General features: G+C 38.6%; 1 protein-coding gene across 4 annotated transcripts in view; it reads right to left on the bottom strand.

The window, feature by feature from the left end:
* l1cama (L1 cell adhesion molecule, paralog a) overlaps positions 1-22,359 on the bottom strand; it is a 49,963-nt gene extending 27,604 nt beyond the window's left edge. For 3 of the 4 annotated variants that reach the window (XM_056239377.1, XM_056239396.1, XM_056239404.1), the window contains exon 1: positions 22,081-22,359. The gene's annotated coding sequence lies outside the window, so the exon portion shown is untranslated. The remainder of the gene's footprint in view (positions 1-22,080) is intronic. The other variant, XM_056239385.1, reaches the window with a different exon arrangement.
* Between the last annotated feature and the right edge of the window lie 1,270 nt (positions 22,360-23,629).

The raw sequence follows: 23,629 nt of genomic DNA, 5'->3' as shown, positions 1-23,629 counted from the left end.
TATAACAACGTTTTTCTTTTGTAATAAAGGACTATTTCTACATAATAGTACAGGATGGATGGTGACTCCGCCTTACTGCAAAAATATAATTCTGTAGGAAACACTGTAGGGTGTACAAACAGAGCATTCAAAATAACAAGAGAAACTATAAACTATAGAGGATAGGATATTTCTCTCTCCCTTTTATAAAAGGATGAACAGGTCTCTTTGACTCTACATCCCCTGATACGATACACTTTATCTTTTCTTCACAGAGGGACATAAGCACACACTCCTCTTTGCCTGGCTTTGGACGGTTCTAAAGTGCACCCAGATCACCACACTGCTGACTTGAGGCAATATTTCTCTGCTTTATTGACTTGACATCGTATGCGGTTTACCCAAGGGTCCCCCTGTGTGGATGTGGCCTCTCATCTTCATAAAGGCCTCTGATGTGCGCCGACAGCACCGGAGCGCACAGGAGAGCAGAGAGTCGCCCTAACCACCTGACAACTGACCTGTGTCTTAGATCGGTACTGATGCAATGTTTGCGGAACACCGAGTCTAAGACCGGCAGAGCTTTTTTTCCGTAATTATTCTGGTTCTTGTTTTCTAAAAACCCTCGCTCATGCTTCCCCCTCACTGTTTATCTAGGTTAAGGGTTAATATCAGAGACACAGAAAGCTGTAGAAAATAAAGGTTGTCAGAGGGGCTACCGCCCACTTGCTCCATCCATGTTACCATGGCAACGGGGTCTCCACAGCATCTCCTCCACACATGGACATACAAATTCAGTTATTCACACGCACGCACGCACGCACACACACACGGGGAAGATATCTTGGAGTCATGCAGCATACACATGATCAAGCTTGCAACACACTATAAACATGAATCTATCTGATGCTTCTCAGTTTGCAAGATATTATGCTCTATACACACTCAATGTCAACAAGGAAAATCATCCAGGAAAAAAAAATCCCTCCCGTTGTCTTTTTCCATGTTACATGAGGCAGTCGCCGTCAGGTTTATTTATTTATTGATGTTTTTTCCCTTAAGACACAATAAAAACAGAGGGAATAAAAGACTTGGTGAATAATTCAAGTAAAGAAGTGTGTTCATTAAGACAAGAAAGGTGGAAAAGGGGGTATATACATTTCTAACAGAGCTTGAGGGGGGAAGGGAGAGAGAGGAGAGATAGAGGGAGGGACGGAGATGCCTCAAGATCAAAGGAGATTCTGATTGAATAATGATATTAAAAATTAATCTGATGGTTATACAAAGAGAGCAAGAGAAATGTGGGAACATGGTGTCTAGAAAATTATGACAACATTCAGGGGAAATTAACCAGCTAGAAAACTTCAATTTTATCTAGCCGACAGCAACATGTGCAGCTCCATATGGCATAGCTGCAGAGTCACTTGGTTCGTTAATGAACATGTATACAAAGATAAAGTCAGCCATTTATTATTATTAGTTACATTTATATAGCGCTTTTCTCATATAGACTCAAAGCACTTTACATTGTAAGATGTCTGTCTGACTAATTTCTATTGCACTTGCAAATCTGGGATACTTGCACAACCTTGGATTGAGCCATGGATTAAAATCAAGCGTTTTTTTCATGTTGTTTAGGGAAAAGTAAATTGATGTGAGCATCCAAATTAAAAGGTGCACCATTGGTTTGGAACAAACGCCCACAGATTCACTGGCACAGATTCTAAGTGTCTCCGTCTCAACTCTAAATGGGCCATATTCACTTTGTTAGTGTCAGTCACAATGACATACTAAGCTTGTGGAACACCAGCGTTCATTAAAGAAACACCTCTGGTGCTTTGGGATGATGCATGACATGCACACTTGGCCGGTCACCCAATTACAAATTTCACCCTATTCCGACAAGCCAAGTCAACAACGACGACTAATCTCTGTAGACATGAAGATATTCTACTCTAAAGAGGTAATTAATATGACAAATGTTGCTTAAAGAGCTCATGGAGTGACATGCTAGCATGGGACAGATGTATGTGGTGAGGCCTAAACTCATAAAAGGCTACAGTAAGTCAATATTCGCTCTGGTAAATGTAGCAATCATAGCATTATGAAATTAAGCGGAAAACCCATTACCACTGACCTTCTTTCTCCCTCCCCCCTCGGTCCCCCCTTTTGTCAGGCACGGCTACTTTCCTGCCCCGGAGTATATAGACACTCTCTCAATTGACTAAATTCAGCCACGACTTTGACCTTCACTTTTGATTTTTCTCTTTTGATATACAAACCGGGTCTTTCCGCCTGACTTGGGTCTCAATGCAGGATTGCAGTTCACGGGTACTGTCAAAGGGGTCAAGATTGAACTGATGAGACAGGTGAGGGCATTTAGAGAAATGGTCTCGAGCGCTCTATGGCAGACAGATAGGATAGACACATCCCGCTCTACACTGACAGACCTTCAACGGGGCATTTGACCCATTCAAAGAGCCAATATCAGACAGGGATAAGGGATAATGGCATAAGGCTTTTTAAAAATACAAATTGTAAAAAATTATGTGATATATGCTATAAAATATACATACAATAAAACATATTTTTTAAAACTTTGTTAAAAACATGAAAAATAGTTAAAATAAGCCTAGCATGGACATTTTATAACAAGGAATTCATAGTAAAGTCTACAACCTTGCTAAACTCAGAAAAGCATAATTTTGCATACAACAATAACATTTAACCAAGCCAAAACAGCATGTCACAGCAACGCAACACAGAGGATAATTAAGGCCAGCACATCTCAAACCCCAGCAGCTCAATTAGGCCTTAATAAGGCCTGGACCACACAATTGCATGGAAGCATATCATTAGCATGCCACATGCTGTAGCTGGCTTACATCTGAGGGTCCTACATCTGATGGAGACGGGGTACAGGCTGTCAGTAAGTGTGCATGAGTGTGCGTGGAGGTGTTACAGGTCCCTTGGGCCCAGTGATAAGTGGAGAGCACTGGGGGGAGCGCAGCTGTCGAGGGGTTGTGTGACACGCGGGGCATGTCAGCCGCTCCCGAGGGGAGACGCACACACCCCACACCCAGACTGATGGACAGCCCGTCCACACCATCAGCTGTGACATTACACTGCAAAACACGCTTTACCATGACAGATACCACCCACTACAAGGCCTCCTATCAAAGTAGCTCAACAGGGTGCTAACAACACCAAGATCGCTGGTTTGATTCCCAGGGAACAAGCATAATAAAATACAAATGCATATGCAAATGTTTGGCAACCAAGTGAGCAGAAAAAGAAAGAAAGAACACACACACACATATACATATATATATTGTATACTGTATATATATACACACACACGTAAATTGATTAATCGCATCTTACATAAAAGTTGTGTGTGTGTGTGTGTGTATATATATATATATATATATATATATATATATACACACACACTACCGTTCAAAAGTTTGGGGTCGGTACGATTTTAAATACTTTTAAAAGAATTCTCTTCTGCTAACCATGGCTGCGCTTATTTGATTAAAAATACAACAAAAATCAGTTATAGTATTAAATATTATTCCAGTGTAAATCAGCTGTTTTCTGTGTGAATATATAGTAAAGTGTAATTTATTCCTGTGATCAAAGCTGAATTTTCAGCATCACCAGTGTCAGTGTCTTCAGTGTCAAATGATCCTTCACAAATCAGTATAATATGAGGATTTGATGCTCAAGAAACATTTATTATTATTATCAATGTTGAAACAGTTGTTGGTCTGTCAGTTGTACAGTTTTTTTTTTTTTTTTTTAGGATTCTTTGATGAATAGGGTTAGGGTTAGAATCTTTTGTAACATTATAAATGTCTTTACTGTCACTTTCGATCAAATTAATTATTCCTTGATAAATAAAAGTATTGATTTCTTTCCTCCAAAAAATAAAAATAAAATTCTCACTGACCCCAAACTTTTGAACGGTAGTGTATATATATAAACACAAATATATTATATATTTACAAACTTTTATGTTAGATGTGATATATATATATAAATCTAACATTTATGTGATATATATATATATAAAAAAATCTAACATTTATGTTAGATGTAATATATATATATATATATATAAACACAAATATATTATATATTTACAAACTTTTATGTTAGATGTGATATATATATATAAATCTAACATTTATGTGATATATATATATATAAAAAAATCTAACATTTATGTTAGATGTAATATATATATATATATATATATAAACACAAATATATTATATATTTACAAACTTTTATGTTAGATGTGATATATATATATATATCACATCTAACATAAATGTTTGTAAATATATATATATATATATATATATATATATATATATATATATATATATATATATATATATATATATATATACACACACACACAGACACAACTTTTATGTAAGATGCGATTAATCGATTTACGTGTGTGTATATATAATATAATGTGTAATGTGTATATAATATATATGCATGAATTTCACTTGGATTGGTCAGCTAAATGGATAGCCACTCCCCAAACTCACTACACTGGTTGCCATGTTTGTCTGCTCAAACAAGCAAGTAATGTTTTGATAGTGCCACGGTTTACACTGTAAAAGATACACTACCTTTAAAGTGTCTGCCAGATAAATAAACCTAAATACAATTAAAGTACTTTCCCCTCATCCTGTATACAGGAAAACACTCAGCAAAGCAGTTAAGTCCATTAGTCTATTCAGCAATCTTTAAGGCTATCAGCCATCTCTGCTTTGGATTATTCATGATGCCCTCGCGACTTGTTGTCTCATTACCTAAAGAGCCTGATGTCTTTACTTCTTTCTTATGCAGTGAATGGGAAAAATTGGTTGGTGAATTCTTGGCTACACCTAATCTGCGCTAGTACTCTCCTCTCTTATGGAAATGAGAAGTATTGACAGGTCAAGGTCAGCCCTGCTTTAGTATTCCACAGGATTTGCATTCAGAGACAACGGCCTTGCCTCATCTGTGAAGTGGCATGAACACAGCTGACTAAAAGTGAAACAAAATAGTCAGGGCTACCAACTTTTGAGTTTTGCTTGAAGGAGAAGGGGGGGGGGGGGGGGGGGGGGGGGGGTATCTTGTATCTTGCAACATACCTTCTGATAATAATTCGTGTTTATTTACAATCAACTAGTAAGAAATGATCATGCTGTACGTGCCGCTTGAACTGAGGCGGTACAGAGATCTGTCACGCGCCACATTAAAGAGCCACAAAACGGTATTTATTGTTTGAATTTCGTAATAAAATTGACAGAATTTGGATGCTGATACTTTGTTTCATATCAAACCTGCTCTGTCTTGTCTGTCGGTGTCAGTGTCCTCTTTGCTGATGTTTCACTGCATGAGAAAATGTGAGAGTGTGAGAAGTCAATTGGGTAAATTGGCAGCCCTGAGTCAAGAAATAAATATTTTTTTATCGGAAGGATGTGGTCTATATTATCAGATGTTCATTCTACTGCAGCTTTCAGATCATCAAGCCCGGATTAACCAGACCAAAGGAACATTTATCCACCACCAACCCTATTAACTTTGTTGAAAGTTGCAAAAGCAGCACTTGCCTCTAAGTGCTCCTGTTATAATCGAAAAAAGAGCGACTCTTGGGATCTGTGAAAAGAAATAAGCGAGACGTTGGCTCCGGGCTGCGGATGCAGGTTCTGTAGGTCGAGTGGATATGTGTTATGTAAAAAAATTGAGCTGAGAAATTCATCTTTCTTGAGCCAATGTGGTTCTATATATTTATCTCATCTGCACCGCAGACGTTTAGACCAAACGTCTGTCTTTCAGCAGTTCACATGCATGCACACACTGACATAAGCCATTAGTGGCTCATGCAGCATGAACAAGCGAAAACGGTTTGAAGCGATTTGACTGTCATTCAAATGTCTTTGAGTAGTGAGAAAATGGGGTCATGTTGGCTGAGAGAGTGTACTGTGAAATGCATACTGTCTGTCGTACTCCATACTGCCAGTGCTGGCAAAGTCTGTGTGGTATCAGTGCATTTGCAGAGGAAGCTAAACCTGAGACCGGACGGACTGGTGTAAAAACACAGTGATTCATTCTGCCATTATCGGATGGAGAATGGATTGCATTGCTGTCCAATAGTGTGACGCTATAGCAAGGTGTCATTACAAGCCTGCCTTTTTCTTTTTCACACCAATCACCATGACAACCCTCTGACTCTTGCGGCATGCAGCCATACACCCAACCCTTCCCCCATTCCTCCATCCCCCCCATCTCTCTCTCTCTCTCTCTCTCTCTTCTCATCTGTCACTAGTTTCTTCCTGGCACAACTTCTGCATGTCCCTTATGTTTTCCCCAGCACACGGATGGTTGATGTGACGTTACATTCCAGGCTGTCAAACATGGTTAAGAAGTAGCCGTCTTAATATGCGACAGTTTCCATGAACAGGGTGCAAAATGGGTCCAAAACGCATAAATAAAAAGTTCAACAATTGATTGTCCACCTCACTATGTCAAAAGTTTCATATTGTTTGAGCTGTTTTATATTTTAGTCATTTTATACTGTATAAGGGTTATAATTTTTTTCAACCCTGTTACCAGAACTTTGGAACTAAACGAATACAGTTTAAAAATCTGATTAAATAAACATAAAAATTAAATAGAAAAAAATGTAATGGTAAAACAAAGTTGCTGTAGTGTTACTTCTTAGGTGTCACTGTTTTTTAATAGGGGGAAAATCAAGCAGGGTCCCAAAATGTGGGACACCGCTAAATATTACATGCTTGGTAATTAAACTGAATTAATAATTAAAAATAGTTGTTTACTACAAGGAATTGAATATAACTTCAAGAGATACACATTTGATGGGTTTAAAACTAGCTATTCTATGTTGGGTTTATTTGACAACACATTTAAAATCTGAGATTTTTGTCTCTAAAGCTTAGAAAAAAGTAATGCGACAGCAAAGGGCACCATATTCATGGAAAGTGCTTGTTCGTCCTCATTATTCATATGCACTTGCTGAGTATTCTAGAATTTGAATCAGTGCTCATTTATATCTATCAAGAATAGAGATCAAAATATGCCATGTTCCAGGGCGTCTTTTCCTCTCCTCGCTAAAAAAAATTGTTTTAAAAAGAACTATAAATACTGAGGATCATACATAATACAGAGGTTAGTAGTTCTGAAAGATTTTGTAAGAGAATGAAATATGATACACCCTATTAACTTTTCAGTGCTTGAGTCATAAAGTGCAACAGCAAAATGGAAAACTTTGACATTTTTGGTCATTAAAAGCTGGTCATTTGATATGCTATGAGGATGCGGTCTTAGCCAAAGACTAAACATTTGGTTCACCAGATCCCGTCAGAAGATATCCGCTCTTCTGGTATCCAAAACCCTTAAACAGAGTTCTGTTCGATATTCAAAACCAGTTCAAGTTTTGTCTGATACTTAAAACTGGTCAGCACTGCATTTGGTCTAATAGTATTCAAACGAATCATCATTGCATTTGTTTTTTCACAGATTGTTAAAATTCACTGAGAGAATCACGCTTTATCACTAGGGGCTTTCACACCGCAGGAACGTTTTCATTGTTCCTAAAACCTTTGGCGGAATAACCAGGAATGATTTTAGTTATAGTAACACCTTTTGGGGGACTACATTAGCTTCTATTTCAGAGTAGCATAAAACCAAGCACAATAGGAACTATCAGTGACGTAAATGTATGTTGATTGGCCGAATGCATACCATACGAAACACCGGGACCCGCAATTTTTAAAAAGGTGTGTAAAAACACAGTTTATAGCCAAACTAACTCCACGAACACGGAAAACAGCGATAGATGGACCGATACCGGAGTCAAGGCACTTCTCAAACTTTACAATATGGAGTTGTTGAATGCAGAGCTTAAATGATATGGCCGACGGCCGCCTAACATCACTTAAGAGTTCCTACTGGCAGTGCGAATACAACCAGGAAAATAGCTTTAGGACAGGGGTAGACAAGTTCGGTCCTAGAGAGCCGCTGTCTTGCAGAGTTTGGCTCCAGCCCTGGAAAAAAACGTACCTGCCTATATAGTAATCCTCAATACATTGATTAGCTTGTTCAGGTGTGTTTTATTAGGGTTTGAGCTAAACTCTGCAGGACAGTGGCTCTCTAGGACCGAACTTTCCTACCCCTACCTCAGGGGAACATTTAGTCCTCGGGGGACTGCCCTGGTGGCTAGTTCCTATAACTACCCGGTGCGAAAACACCTATACTGACAAACCCCGGCAAACAGAATAACAGGAACTTCAGACAAGATTTCACCTCAACCTCAAGATGAGACGGAAAACAGACAATGGGATCTGGTAAAGAGAATGAATCCAACATTTCTGGAGTGTCAGCAAGATCTAACACTTTTAAAATCCAACCATATTGTTTTTGAACATTAATGCATCCAATTCTCTTACCTAACTTCACAGCAAGCCCATTGCAATTCTCAAATCTCCTTTCTTTCAGAAAAATATTGACTAATGGTGTTATATATTATTGCAGTGGGAACAGGAAAGCACAGGGAACAAATTACTACAATCCTTAGGGAAAGATAAAGTAAACAGATCAGAGTTACATTTTTATATAAAAAGGGATAGGCTTATGTAAAAAAAAATGACAAATTTAGTTTAAATATACTAGTTTTTTGTCTAGCCAACAGTATGTGCAATATGTATGGGTATGTATTGTTTACTGGAAATTTGTTTTCTGTTTTTCTTTATCTGTTGTAATCTGATGGAGGGTGGGAAGATTTGTTTTTGCTAACTAGCTGTCTCTATAGATAACTCCAGTCAATCTCTCTTCCTCTTTCCCTGCTCTCAGAGCCCTGTTCCTCTTCACACTGGAACGCTACTCACTGCACTCTCATGCAAACACACATCCTCCATCACGTAAGAAACAGATTGTACCCGCAGTCCCATTAATAAAACTCAAGAGACCATAACTTGATAATAACAACAACAAACATATTGTTTCAACTATATTTCCCTAAACTGTTCATGCAAAACTCCATCTCAAGCAGTTTTGGTCATTAAAGTTAACGGATATTAATTACCCATTCCTCTACAGTTAGTTGAAATCAATCACATGTAAATTTTCTCTGCATGTAGTCATTGCAAGGGGTGCCAGCCATGGCTTGTTGCTTTTTACTGCCTCTTCCAGGCAAATGTGTGTCCCTCTGACAGGATTTTTTTTCCCCCTGGTGGCAAATCTAATTATGCCCAAAAGAAAGTACTGTGGAACTCGATTTCAGACTCAGCGGTCGTATCCTTTCAGCACATACTGATTTGGGCCCATCAAAGGCAACACTTTATCTCCCACAACCAGCTTTGCCTTAGAGTTGTTAAAGTCGGGGTGTGGTATGACACTTCACTATGTTTGGGATCAAACACAAGCAATTCGATCATGATATACACTCTGGTTTTTCTCTAGTACTGTGACACAGCACAGCACATTGCATTTGTCCTTATTCTAAATAAAGCAATACATCACAATGCTGCCCCGGTGAGCGACTACACACACTCAGTATATGCCGCATTTTTGTAATCTCTTTCGGTTCTCCCCCCAATCGCATCTGTAATCTGGGGCCAGTCTGTCCTTTTCTCCTCCTTTTTTTCCATGTCTGGCTATGTACTCCAGAAGGGGACTCCGCTGTAACCAGGGCTCTCTCGCTCTTCTCGCTCTTCTCTCTTTCTCTCCCTCTCTCCAGGCTGATAAGAGATGACAGCGGTAGTTGGCCCTGATTCCTGGCTGAGTCTCAGCAGAGCACACAAGGGGAAATGGAGAGAAAAGGGGAGAGAAAGAGCACATGGGCATCTGCACTGCCCTTTCCCGGCAGTTACAGAACCGCTGAAAAGCCATAGAGAGAGTGTTTGACTACACAGAGCTGATGCCAGATGAATACACCAGTGGTTCTCTATTGGTTTTGTTTCAGGGTCAAGAACAAAAGATACTGCAAGCATTTTTTTCTTCTCTTTTAAAAGTTGATAAGCCTTAACATTAAATAAAAGTTAATACATTTATTTTGCTATCATAACTATACACAATTATATGAGTAGTTAATTACAAGGGCTATCAATTTAATACATAATATAATAATAATAATAATAAAATATAATGAATATAATGTTCTATTACTAAAAAATATCTAATATTAAAAAATATTAAAACAAATCTATTAATCACATATATTGCAATTAATTAATCTGAAACCAATGATTATTAATTAATATTATTCATTATTTGATTTATTAATTTTATTCTGCTATATAGCTATGCACAAGCATATGCAATGTTAATTGCTAGAGTTGTATATAACAAATAATATAATTCATATAATAGGATAAAATATTATTTAACATACATATTAATATATTTAATCTATGCACAAGTATATGGGTAATTACTAAGGCTCTCAATTGAATAATACAATGTATTATAATATAAAAATCTATTATTAATTATCCCTCTCTCTCTCACACACACACACACGCGCGCACACACTAACAGATGGAGCAAAGACAGAGCAAGAGAACACCAGTACTATCTTCTCCCAAATCCAATTAAGATTCCATGATGTTCTCCCTAATCCATTCTGTCCAAGGTGGACGACTCAGGACTGGTCAGCATATCCGACCCGGTGTCAACCTCCATTCTTCAAAATGAGTTTACCAGCTTCCATATCCATGTCATTATCAGAGACATTATCAGCCACATTAGAGGAGATTGAGTTACTAGCCTCACGGTGTATATTACAGGCGATCAGAGAAATCTTCTCTGGCTCGAGCGACAGAGATAGTGGGAAGTATTCCACGGCACTCAACAGAGCGTGTGAGCCGCAGTCGTAGCAATGGCAGCTTACATGTCACAGAAATTTACACTTCATTGTAGCTTCTTTTACACAAGAGAGCCGACGGAACGCATGTCTAATCCTTATAAAAATAAACCAGACAGGTGGCCTGACAGTGGCTTCACTGCGGGAGAAGGAAAACCGACAGAGTGTAAGACGAAATACTGGAAAGATGAGTGAATGAGAAGAGAGAATGTTTGTGATAACAGAAGCAGCGCTCTCCATAGGCTACTCTGTTAGCCTTTAGAGAAGGGAAATGAACCTGCACGATGTAAGTTTGTTTTGTACGAGTAAAAGGACGTTTGTTAATTAGTGTCATAGGCTGATGAGATAAGCAGAGCGTTATCTTCTGCAGGGGGTGGTTCTGCTAGTGGCATCCAGCGAGTGTGTGTGTTGCGCAAGCTTTTGATTTCATATGTGTGAGTGTGTCTGTATACATTTTGTCATAGTTTATCACTGTCAGCTGTGACACTTTAATGGCTACAGGCATCATCTCGCTCTGCTCTCTCTCTCTCCCTCTATATATATATATATATATATATATATGCACACGCTTTGACAGACTTCGCCTCTTTTCACAGTTTTAGTGATGCTTGGTAAGTGAAGCATCGCTATTATTATTATGGTTAGAGATTTGAACAAACCATTACCCCTAAAGTATTCAAATTGCCACATGACGTGTCCCATACCGTTTGTGCTCCAGATATAAATGATACCTCAAATTGAGCAGCTTATCGAAGAGAGGTGAGCTATTTCTTTACGACGAATGATAAAATGGGTGGAAAAATGTCACAAAAACTGCAATTAGATGGAAAAATGGGTAAAAAAAAAAAATCCCACTTACTCTACTCTAAAGGAGGGAACTGGCAACGCACTGATCTAGCAACTGCATATCAATTTCCCAGCAACCACCCAGAAAATCTTAGCAACCATACAGCAAACAGCCACAAAATACCCTGGCAATCACCAAAAACACCATATCGACCCCCTGAAAACAACCTAGCATATTTAAGGCAAACTTTTGCAAAGGCAAGCATCACTCTCATGCAAAAATCAGTCCTTACAAAAAAAAGAGAGAAAAAAAACACTCCCTATCATCTCTCCACCTATTCTGTCATTCCTTGTGAACCTCCTCCCAGCCCATTTCCCCTGGCTCTCTTCAAAGATCATTTCCTGTCCCCTCCCGACACTCCTCCTTAATGCGCATCTTCATCCTGCACTCATCCGGGAGCCCAACCCAGCCCCTCACCCCTCAGGTCATCATTGTCCATCTGCATAATTACCTCATTAAGCTTCTTAGCATTGTTTATGACCCTGTATCTTTTTTCTCCACGAGGTCTCTCCATCTCTGTTTTTCTTTGTCCCCTCAGCCCTCTCATTTTTCAGTGTACCCCCAATTTGCCACCGTTAGCACTTGCAGTTATACATAACTCTCTCCCTCTCCTCTTCCTTTCCCCTCCACTCTTCCATGCCCTTTCATCTTGCTTTGCTCACTCAAAATGTGTGCATGCGGAATAACATCTCTCAAGTTTGTTGTTGTTTATCATCTCCTTTTTCCCTAAAGTGTGCGTTGAGATACAGCACCGTTGATTTGCAGTGGTGCACTGCAGTAACACATCAACATCATAAACACAGGCATTGCTGGTTTTACATTCAGCCCGTTATCTCCTGTCTGTGAAAACGCGCACTGCCTCACACGACATGCAAGGAGGAGAAAGTGAAAGCTGAAACAACACAAGGACGCACACACATACTGCTCGGAGCCTAACCCAGAGTAAGCAAAGCTTAGCTGTGATAATCTTTCTAGTAATAAAACCATAATGTATCCATTGCTAAGAGCAGGAAGGATATACAGGAAATAAGACACTCAAGAGCATGTATGTGTATAAATGTCACACTTTTGCCCTGCTGGAATTTGCTTAATGTGATTTATCCAAGCAGGACCTGTTCCTGGATTAACATTCTGGCTGATACTGCATACTGCAACCAATCAGAATTTAGAGCCAACATTTTTCAGACTTTTTGAAACGGAGCGAAGCATCAAACTACAGTGCCTGCATATGAATGTGCCTACTTCTCTACTATATGGTATGCAAAAAGCAGTACGTCAAAATTAGCAGTGTATGCAAAATATGCAGTATTCATTAAACATTAAGCAAAAAATATTCAAATGATGTACTGCTTCCACTGAGATTCTGAAGTGCCCGTCCAGTTAACAATTAACGTGCAGATTGAATTCATACTACATACATGCATACTTGTAGAAACTTATTTAAAGCTGCAGTCGGCAAGTCTGGCAGATTGAGGGGACTTAGGCAAAATTTTGAATGTCTACAACTCTCATGCCCCTCCCCCACTATCAACGGATACTCTCCCACCGAGTTCGTGCTCGTCAGTGCGTGTGCACCAGGTTATCTGTGAACGCGCCCGTCTCATCAGCATCCATCAACACCATGGAGTATTTGGAGGTATGCTGCCCTGGCTAATCTACCGATAGATTGCAATTGCTAACGTAATTTATACTCTAAATGAGCTTACTTGATTTGTTAGTGTTTTGAAAGCGAGATACAGCCGCCATCACTCTTCGTTACTGCGCGAACTTCAGGCGTGTGCATGTGATTGTAACGTGCGCGAGGGGTGGCGTGTGCCCGATCTGTGATTGACAGTCAGATCTCACACCCCCCTGCGCTGATTGGACCCGATGATCCGGGAGCTATGTATTTTTGCAAAACAAATAACACGCTCCAGGTGGAGTTAGAAGCTCGGGTTTTTTTCTAAAACCACTTTATTTATGTTGTTCTGTCGGATTATAGTGTCGATTTCACTGAATATGATCAAAAAATTGTTGCAGACGGCAGCTTTAATTAAATTAAAGCATGCAGCTTACTAGTCTTTTTTTCTCTTTCAGTAATGTAAATCACCATTACTTTTTTCTGTTCAAAGCTTAAATCCATTTATCGGTTCACCATTATGGCGCAGTCATCATTTACAGTTGTTTGACGTAATTTAAAAAGGAATTCACGCAATTAGGTATTACACGTATGGGCGAAAGATTTCCCCATGCAGATTTCGCAACAGGTTCAAATTGGTCACGTGGATTCGCTGCACTGATCGATAAAAAGTGATTAAACTGAATTTCACAAATGTGACCACATCTTAGGGTAGCAACCTTGTAAAATTGCCTTTCTGCAACGATTTTCAAAAATGGTGCACGGCTTGGGTTGAGAGATACATTAAAGCCCTGATGTGATTGACCTATCATTTCTCTCTAATTATAGGGTTATTATTGTTTGATAGGAATATTGTTCTACAACCAACAAAGGATGTTGATCCAAGAATACGTTCTACTCGGGTAAATCACATGGTCACCATGATTTTGCCAAGCAAGACATTTTGTTGATCCTGGAACAACATTCCTGTCTGAAAATGTTGTCCTAACCATATCGCTACCCCTAAACCTAACCCTACCCATAATTTATCCCTGAAATCAGAGGGAAATGATAGGTGAATAACACTGATGTAGAAGCACCTAACCCTGCTTGTAAGCCTAACCTTGACATAAGCTGTAAACTTGCCCCTCATATCCGATTAGTTGATTGGAATGTTGTTCTAGGATCAAAAAAGATGTTGATCCAGGAACATGTAAGCCTACTTGGTGAAATCACGTTCACCAGCGCAACAGCATCTATATTACAGTGATTAGTCTGCTTCTTCTCCGTCTATTTCACAATTTTCCTTGCTTTGTTGTCTGCTGCTTATTTGTCTGGTAGGAAAAGTGGGTGGTTTAATCAAACATAACTTCGCACTTTAACAGAGCATCACAACTCCAGCATCAAGACTACAATTAACGTCTAAATCATTCAAATATGTGCAGTCGCCTTGTCAAAGAAACGACAGCTAAAATGCGTGATTCTCGAGATTCTTTTCTCTTGATTATCATCCATCTGAGCGCTAGCCCTGTAAGAGGGATGTGTTGCATCTTTCTTTGGTCCTGACTTGCCCCACCATCCCCAGGTCTTAATGTGCTTCTGGGTGTTTGGCGGGTGCAGTGTGAAATAAGACGACACAGTAGGTGAGATTAAATTAGCGGAGTGCATGGGGATCACACTCACCAGAGCACTGATCCTGCAGTAATGAATATATCATGCCTGACATAACGCTTTTGACTCGGCTAGAACAAACACTCAAAGCCCCAGGCCTGTCATAAAAACCCACAAACACTCTCACAGTTATTCCACTGGAGGACTGAAAAGCACTGGAAAGCTGAGCTGGAGTCAAGAAGACCAGACCAATACCATTGAGACCCAGACCATGACTAGACCCATTAAGACACAAAATTAGATTCAGACTTCACTCAGATCCAGATCGAAAGAAGACCTATTGAGACTCAGATCCAGACTAGACCCATCTAGACCAAGACCTGTGAGTCCAAGAAACAGGCGGTCAATTTTTCTAAACAGAAAAAAGGGAAAAAGTTAATAAAATGAATGCTAAAATAAAAAGGATATTGATTACTAAAAATATTCAAAAGTATATATTAAAATAAAATATGAAAGATATTACCATATTAAATAAATCTAAAACCAAATCTTATGTGATCTAAATAATTTTTATCGTTCATGTTCACATCCATCTAGATTCAGACCTTTCAGTCCATGAACCAGGATATCAGTGTTAATGAAATTAAACAGAAGAAATGCTCAAATAAAAAAATATATATTAATAAAATATTATAAAATGTAAAATGTGTAAAATATTAAAATGTTCAAGCTATTAAATTAAATTATCAAAATATTAAAATGCAAATAATCTTAAATAATCTCAAAGAAAAAATTTAGTATCAATTAAAAAAAAAAATCATTTTACATAACTAGCAGAAGTTCAGCCCACGGCCACAATATAGTCACCCATTCCAGTCCAGGTCATCTCATAATAAAATCCTCCAAACAGCAGATTTTCAATAAACGATGAATAAATGATACAGGAAAAAATGATTCACTGCAGCTGTAGGCATTATGTGAAGGCTGATTAGTAAAAAATGTTTAGTTAAAATTAAAAGAAGTTAGAAGAACAGTGAAATAGCTGGGAAACTCATGACTACTGAGAAGTCCATGTCAAATTAATAGACTACACATCTCCTCACAGTACTCAAGACAACAGAGAGACCTCTCACAAAGCAGAGATTCACACTGAGTTCACTCATTCATTTGCTCAATAATGCATCTTTCATTGAAAAGAGATATTAAGAGGAATGAGGCGACTTTGTTGGACAAAGACATGGCTTTATTTCAACCGACTGTGGGAGGAGACAGCACTTGTTTTAGCACAGCTGCATTTTCTCTTAACATTTTTTTACTTTGTTGTTTTGTTGACAGTCACAACCTACGCATTTTAAACAACAAAGCTTGTTAACAGTGCTTTGAACAACTTCTACTGTCAAAATCAAGCAGCTAGGCTTATGAAGAGAAAAAAAGCTTTGCCCAAGAGGGGTTTAAACTTTATGTTGTTGATGTTGGTTTGTTTTTGATTTATCGTCAAACTTACGCCTGCTTTTTGGTGATTAAATCTAAAGAATTGACTGATTTAAAGTGACCTCTGTCAGCATAAGTTAATTTCATCAGCATATTTAGGGCCGACTCTTTGAGATGGCTGCATTACGCTCTCAATTGCATGATTGGCTTCATTTTGTGAAGCTTTGCACGTGGGGTTTATAAAAAAGCAATTCATTCTCAAGAACCCATTACTTTGATTGCAGTCTAGAGAAGTATTTTGCCTGGCAATGTATGAATAAAGATACAGCCTTGAAGAAGCAGGGGAAATAAATCACTTGCGAGTGCCGAAAAGAACAATAGAGTGGATTGTTCGAAGCTTTACGTCGTTTTCTTCCTTAAATAATGCCTTTACATGAAAATGGAAGTTTTTTTTATACAGGGTTACAAATGATGTTCACTCTCTCCTCGTTTACTTTATTTCAAGCAACTGGTTTGACAAGCAGAAAAAAAAAATATATATATATATATTATAAAAAAAATGTCCTATAAAATATAAAAATGTCATATATCAGTGGTTTTAAAATGAGGAGGCAAAGTCCTATACATTTCAAGTTAGTGTTTTTACGCAGTTTTATATTTATTCCAAAATAATAACTAAAGGCAGTAACAATTTATTTTATTTAACTATTTGTTTTATTTTTTGTAATATTGATTATTTTCCCATCCAGTTTTTTTGAGACACTGCATCCCTTGGAAACACCCCTGTATGTATGTATAAGTATATATATATATATATACAGGGGTGTTTCCAAGGGATGCAGTGTCTCAAAAAAACTGGATGGGAAAATAATCGATATTTATATATATATATATATATATACTTATACAGGGGTGTTTCCAAGGGATGCAGTGTTAGACACATTTCCACCTATTAGTACTAATTTTGCTCTAACAGGCCAGTTTGGTCATCATGTGCTCTTTTAAACCAGCCTAATGCATCCTTCCTGCCCCCTCCTTGTCGTCCTCCAGGCTCGTTTGACCGTCTCCGTCCTGCCACTGTCATTCCCCTCCTGTCTGCAGAGAGCCGTTCCAACCGCACCCTCGCCAGCCTCTGTAAACGGCTTTAACTCATGTTTCTGTCTCTCTGTGGAGGCCGACCCGTCAGCAGAACTGCGGCAGGAGGTTACAAAGCTTGCGCCGCTGCATGGGTACTTAAAACAGGGAGTTGTGGAGGGATTTCTTGCTCATCATACATGCGGGAGCAGGATGTGCCAGCGACACCGAGGCCCTGAGGCGATAACAGGTGGCTGTGGAGACTCGCGGGCTGTGCTGTTTCTCCCCAGAGCTCCTCTGTAACCGGCACATCCACAACAGATGCTCTGCATCTGAGAGCTGCGCTTCTAGTGTTATTCTTGCATGCTACTGTGATGGTGTTTTGGATGTCAAAACAGAGGCGGTCAAGTCACTTTAATTTATATAGTGCTTTATACAATACAGATTGTTTCATAGCAGCTTATAAACAGGAAAATAACAATCAATGACACAAACATCAAATATGAGACAAATTTCATTTCTACTGTAAAGCAGCTCTAAAAAGACAATAGTGTCATTATTCAGCTCAGTGTTTGTTCAGTCCAGTTCAATAACTGTATTATGAAACAAGTTTTAATTCAGCTATAAGCAGTTACGGAAGTCTATATAGTATCGTTATTCAGCAGGAGTCAGTTCAATGTTGATTCAATTCCGTTTAATCAATGTCGCAAAATTCGTCAATTATGAAATCAGCTCTATGGAAGACAATAGTGTCATCATCCAGCTCATTTCAGTTCAAGTTTTGTTCTCATCCGATAGTTTCGGTGCAGTCAAATCGATAATATTATTAAATATTAAGTGTCTTTTAAAGTCGGCATGAAACGTACGTTGCAATAGTCTTATCTTCCCAATTGTGACGTATATCCAAGTGAAATGGCTTCTTGAACAAGAAAAATTGTAGGGTGGGACATGGGATTCTGTTCGTCGGGACTTGATTGGATCGTTGGATCATTGTTGTTTGCTATTGCTGTGATCACATGCGAGTCGGGTAGTCCCGCCTGGAGGTCTTCACGGGTCCACTTGGATCCAGAAACCCGAGGTCTAACCCAAGACCCGACCGGGTTCAGTCCAAATCTTCGACAAGTGCCTCAGGCACGGGTCGGGTTCAGTATTAGTGGCCTCGGGTCTCGGGCAATTTCAATTAAATAGGTTTTTTTCCGAATGGACCCGAGAAGACCCAAATTCTTTTAAACAATTTGGGGCATTTAACAAAATGTTATTATTTCAAATAATTCTATGACAATGTTATAATCTCACTTTTTATAATCTCAAGTTCTCTCTGTATAAATAAGTCTAAAGTAAATGAAAGTAATGGAGCAGCGGCCAAATCAGTCAGCAGGACACCGGGATTTTTCCTGACTGCGGGGCTGCAGGCGGTGGACACGTCAATGCTACGGGTCAACGTTCGGGTACAGTCGGGTTCGAAAATAGATGCCGTCGAGTCAGACTCTCGGTTTTTCTTTACATTTTTTACTTATTTATGCACGTCGGGTTCGGGTAAGAAGTGATTCGGGCCGGGTACAGATTTTAGGACCCGAGAACCCCTCTAGTCCTGCCCTTACACCGAAAAACACGTCACCAGAGAAAAGATGTCATTGCGAGAGTGTCGAGAAGTTATTTTGATTAAAGATTACAAATGCACATGAATTTTAATAAAAAGAATAATGTTCATAGATAAATCATTTATAATAAACACTGCAATATTCCATAAAAAATAAGATGGTGGTTTTAATTGTGATTTCATGGTGACTTTAAACCCTAACCCAACTAGGCAAGCCAAATGCCACAGTAACATGGAACCCAAACTCCATCAGGTTTCTCGAGAGAAACCAGGCTCAGTCAGAGGGCTAGATCTCCTCAGGCCAAATGAAGGAACAAGGTATGATTATTGAATCCATGCTGCATCACAAGTCAAGACTGGTGGATTGATACGATTCAAACATTAGGTGGAAATGCAATAGATGTAATCTGTCCAGCAGGTCAAAACGAAGGACATCAAAGACGAATTATGGCTTTTTTTCGTAGTCCTTTTAATAGATCCCTCCCCGCTCCAATCCTGTCCCTTCCCTCGTTGACCTTGCACCCATTCTCTCTCTCTCTCTGTGTTGATCTCCTCAGACAGCATAAGTGCACATATATTATTGGCCTACGCAACGGCTTCGCCTGTCAAACGTGACCCCACCCTCTTTCCTTTCTTTCATCCCTCCTAAATCTATCCAGCTCGTCCATCCATCTGTGCCCACAGCTCAATTAAAGCCTCTGCCTCCGAGGAGAAGATTTTGCAGCGGCAGATCATATTTTTCTGTGCACACAGACTGATGGTATGGCACAGTAAAAGCAAGATCACCTACAGTATGATGGATGTGGAGCAGAGAATGGATATCGCTCCACACTCTCATGGCCTAAGCAGCTGTTTGCAATCTACAGACACCTTGTCGATAATCAATTCCGAGTGATTTATCATAGAAAGACACAAGTCATTGTCTCTCAGCGACAGGCAAGTAGTCAAAATTCCTTTGCTGGGAGATAAACTGAGGATAACCCACAATGAGTAGCTCTACCGACAGAATATGGTATTAGCATGGTATTCTTTGAAGAACCTTGAAATATCATATAAATACCATGGTTTCATTATACCATAAGCAGCTCTACATTTGATAAAACTGACAATGGTAATTGTTTTTTGAATATCATATCATATATTATATTACAATATAATATAAAATAAATCACTCAACTAGTACTGGCACAACACTCTTTTTGTAAGGGTAAATCAAAATATTTAATTATACAACAAAATCATGGTTATTCTATGGTATTACCTTGAAATTCACATAATTTACCACATAAATACCATGGTTTTGAATATGGTCATCATTATACCACAAGCAGCACTAGAATAGAATATGTAATGTAATATAATATAATATATATTTAAACTTTCTTTGTAAGGGTAAAGGAAAATGTTTAATTATACAAATAAATCATGGTATTCTTTGAAATACATAAATACCATGGTTTTGAATATGGTATTTACATGTTAGGTTAAATAATAACATGATAGCATGAAACATGATTTTACCATGGTACAATGATTACCATGTTTTATGAATATTGCAATCCTTGTACTTCCACAGTACTTTTTTTTCGTAAGGATAAATTAAATATTTTTCAACAATATCATGTTATTCCAAGGTACTTTAAAAGTACTGTTATAATAACATGTAAATAACATGGTTTATGAATATAATAATCACTGTAAGACCGTACTACGACAGTACTTTTGAACTTAATTTATGGCAATATCATAGTAATCGTAGTAATAGGCCTATAATATAAATATAACCACTGTACTATGGTAGTACTAAAGTACTTTTGTCGTATAACAGTAAAAAAAAGGGTCAATGTCATGATAGAATCATGGTATTCTTTAAAGTATATTATATGGGGTACCATGAATATAATGAATGTATATTATGAATATAAATAATAAATCTTTTCTCCAAGCATGAAGGAGAAATCGCTTTAATTTAATGACAAGAGTTTATGTAGAACAGTATGCCATAAACTTTGCTAACAGAGCAAATAATTTGCAACCTGAGCGCTGTGAGCGAGACCCACCCTGAATCAAGCATGCTGGTGTGCTGCCAGGTGAGGGTGTCTGCGTTTAGGAGACGGAAAATAAATGCAGGCCCCACCCAATGCTCTTGCTCACATATATTTGCTGTTGCCGCCTGGGCCATCAAAGCATCATTATGTTTTCTGTAACGCACACACCATCACACCACTGCGGACCACCAATACTCTCAAAACCACAATGCTCTCATGGGTGATTAACACAATTATAACAAAACGACGGGGGAGGGAGGACCAACCTTATAGATAATGCATGAATTATTAACAATGATACACCGTGATACTTAGAAAACATGCATTTAAAGCCTCTAAAAAAATAAGACTAACAACTGTACCAAACGAAACATCAACAGCCAACTATTGATGCCATTGAAGTAAATCATTAAATACAACAAATGTTTGCATAACATCTAGGTAAATATAAGACTGCAAAATGCAACCAGACCAGCACATGCAGGAAGACGGACACAAACATGCAAAGAACGGGTGCACAGTCCTGCATTAATAAAAACAGAAGAGCCTGTTGCTGATATCACATGGGATGTTTGCGAATCCACCAGAGAACTGTTTCTGTTTATGACAGGGCAACTCAAGGAGAGACAATTTGACATTACAAAAAAAATAAAAATAAATGTATATAAAAATAATATATATCAAAACACAGTTGGCTCCTTCAACACACTAAAGTCTTAAAAATTATTATTTCATTTTTTTCATACTTAAAGGCCTAAATGTAACACTAGATATGACTAAAACATACATAAATGACTATAGCATTGCATTTATCTCTAAATGAAATAGCCCCAGTTTGCTAGACCACACACCAAACCAACTGCTACATCATAAAGCACCTTAAATCTCAAAGGTGTGATCAATTAACCACAAGAAAAATCTGCGAAAACAAGCCAATTCTGTTTGACATCCATCAGACACTAAATACTATTGGCATTCTCGCTTACAAGCCTCTCTTCTTACCTCTGCAGCTTCGAAACCGCTTCAGGTTTCCGTCCTCCTCTGGCAACTCTGTTGTTTTATCTGTCCCTCAAGGTTCTTGTGTCTCCTGCTCTGTCAGATTGATTGTGGCCTCTGTTCACTGCTGATGCTGCAGTGCGAGGAAAACACACCCTCTCCTGGCTCCCTAGCTGCCTCTCCCCTCCTCTGATTGGCTGCCGTCAAGAGGCAGTGACATCACCCTTTTTCCTTCACTCTCTTCTCTTCTCTCTCCTCATTCTCTGACCATTCCTTTATTGTCTTCATCCTAATTTCCCCTCTGCATTCCCCTGGTGCCAAACGAAACATGTCCATAATTTCATCCGTGATTGGCAGGATCTGTCAGAGCAGGAGGAGAAATTCAGTCAGGCAGAGGAGTGATGACATGTTAAATGCAGAGAAGTGTTCTACGGCACCATTAAAGGCTTCTTGCTGATGGTTTGGTGGGCGTGCGTAATAAGGACGAGAAATATATGTTATGCTAATTAGTGCATTGTTATGCAGTATTTGTATGGTGGCACAGGAAGAGCTTTTCATCTATCCCTCCCTTATAGTGGCGGATGAAATACAGAAAGAGATGATCCAGGAATTTGGCATTACATTTATTTTTATGCATAATGCACATATACAAAAAAAAATCACTTAATCACTGTTATTGTCTACTAATATATATATATACATATGTGTGTATGTTTATTTTTATATGTATATATATATAAAGATTATACACAAATAGAGCAGAAACTATTTTAAAACATCTGAACTATATTAAAACATCTTTGTGAATGAAACTGCTTCTGGGAAATTAGAAGAAAAATCTGTTAAGCTACTCTTGAGCTGATATATTGTGACTACAAGAGCCCTTTACTCAAACTATCACACGGTTGAATGACAAATGAATCACGCACAATTTGGTTCATGAGGAAGGGAGCCTCTCTGCAATGCAAATGGCAGATTTTTTCCCACAGATTTTGATGGCAACAAGGTAAAAATAAACAGCTATCATAAACTCCCATCTCTCTATCTACACAATCTCCCTGCAAGCACACTGCAGGTGTGACGTTATGTGTATACAGTAAAGGTCAGTGCTTGCGAGAGTGCAATAAGTCTACAAAGAGCCGATCTCTTTGTTATGTGACATTATCTGGCTTTGTGTGGAGTGCCACGCTTACAGAAAGAGCTATTCCTGCAGGTGTCTCATGCCATACACATGCTGAAAAACACCAGTCGCTGTCCTTTAACCGAAAGTAATGCCCAGCCTTCTGTTAAAGGACCTCAATTTGTGACAGGTCCATGAGCACATCCTGAATCAGGCAGGACAAATGAAGCTTGACGGTTCATCTTGAAAACCTCACACAGGGAGTTGCCAGTTTGCATGAATGCTATCAAATGCAATGACAAAAGCTCATGCAAAACAGCCACTTTGAATAAGTATGATTTGCAAGGGCTACAAATAGGCTGTCAACCACCAAAAACCAAATTACAGCTTTATGATGAAAGGACGATTTTATGGGAATTTTTGTATCAAACAGCT

This window comes from Rhinichthys klamathensis, unplaced genomic scaffold, assembly GCF_029890125.1.
Source record: "Rhinichthys klamathensis goyatoka isolate OS25496 unplaced genomic scaffold, OSU_Roscu_1.1 h1tg000020l_1, whole genome shotgun sequence".
NCBI lineage: Eukaryota > Metazoa > Chordata > Actinopteri > Cypriniformes > Leuciscidae > Rhinichthys > Rhinichthys klamathensis.
This window is presented reverse-complemented; position numbering and strand designations above follow the sequence as displayed.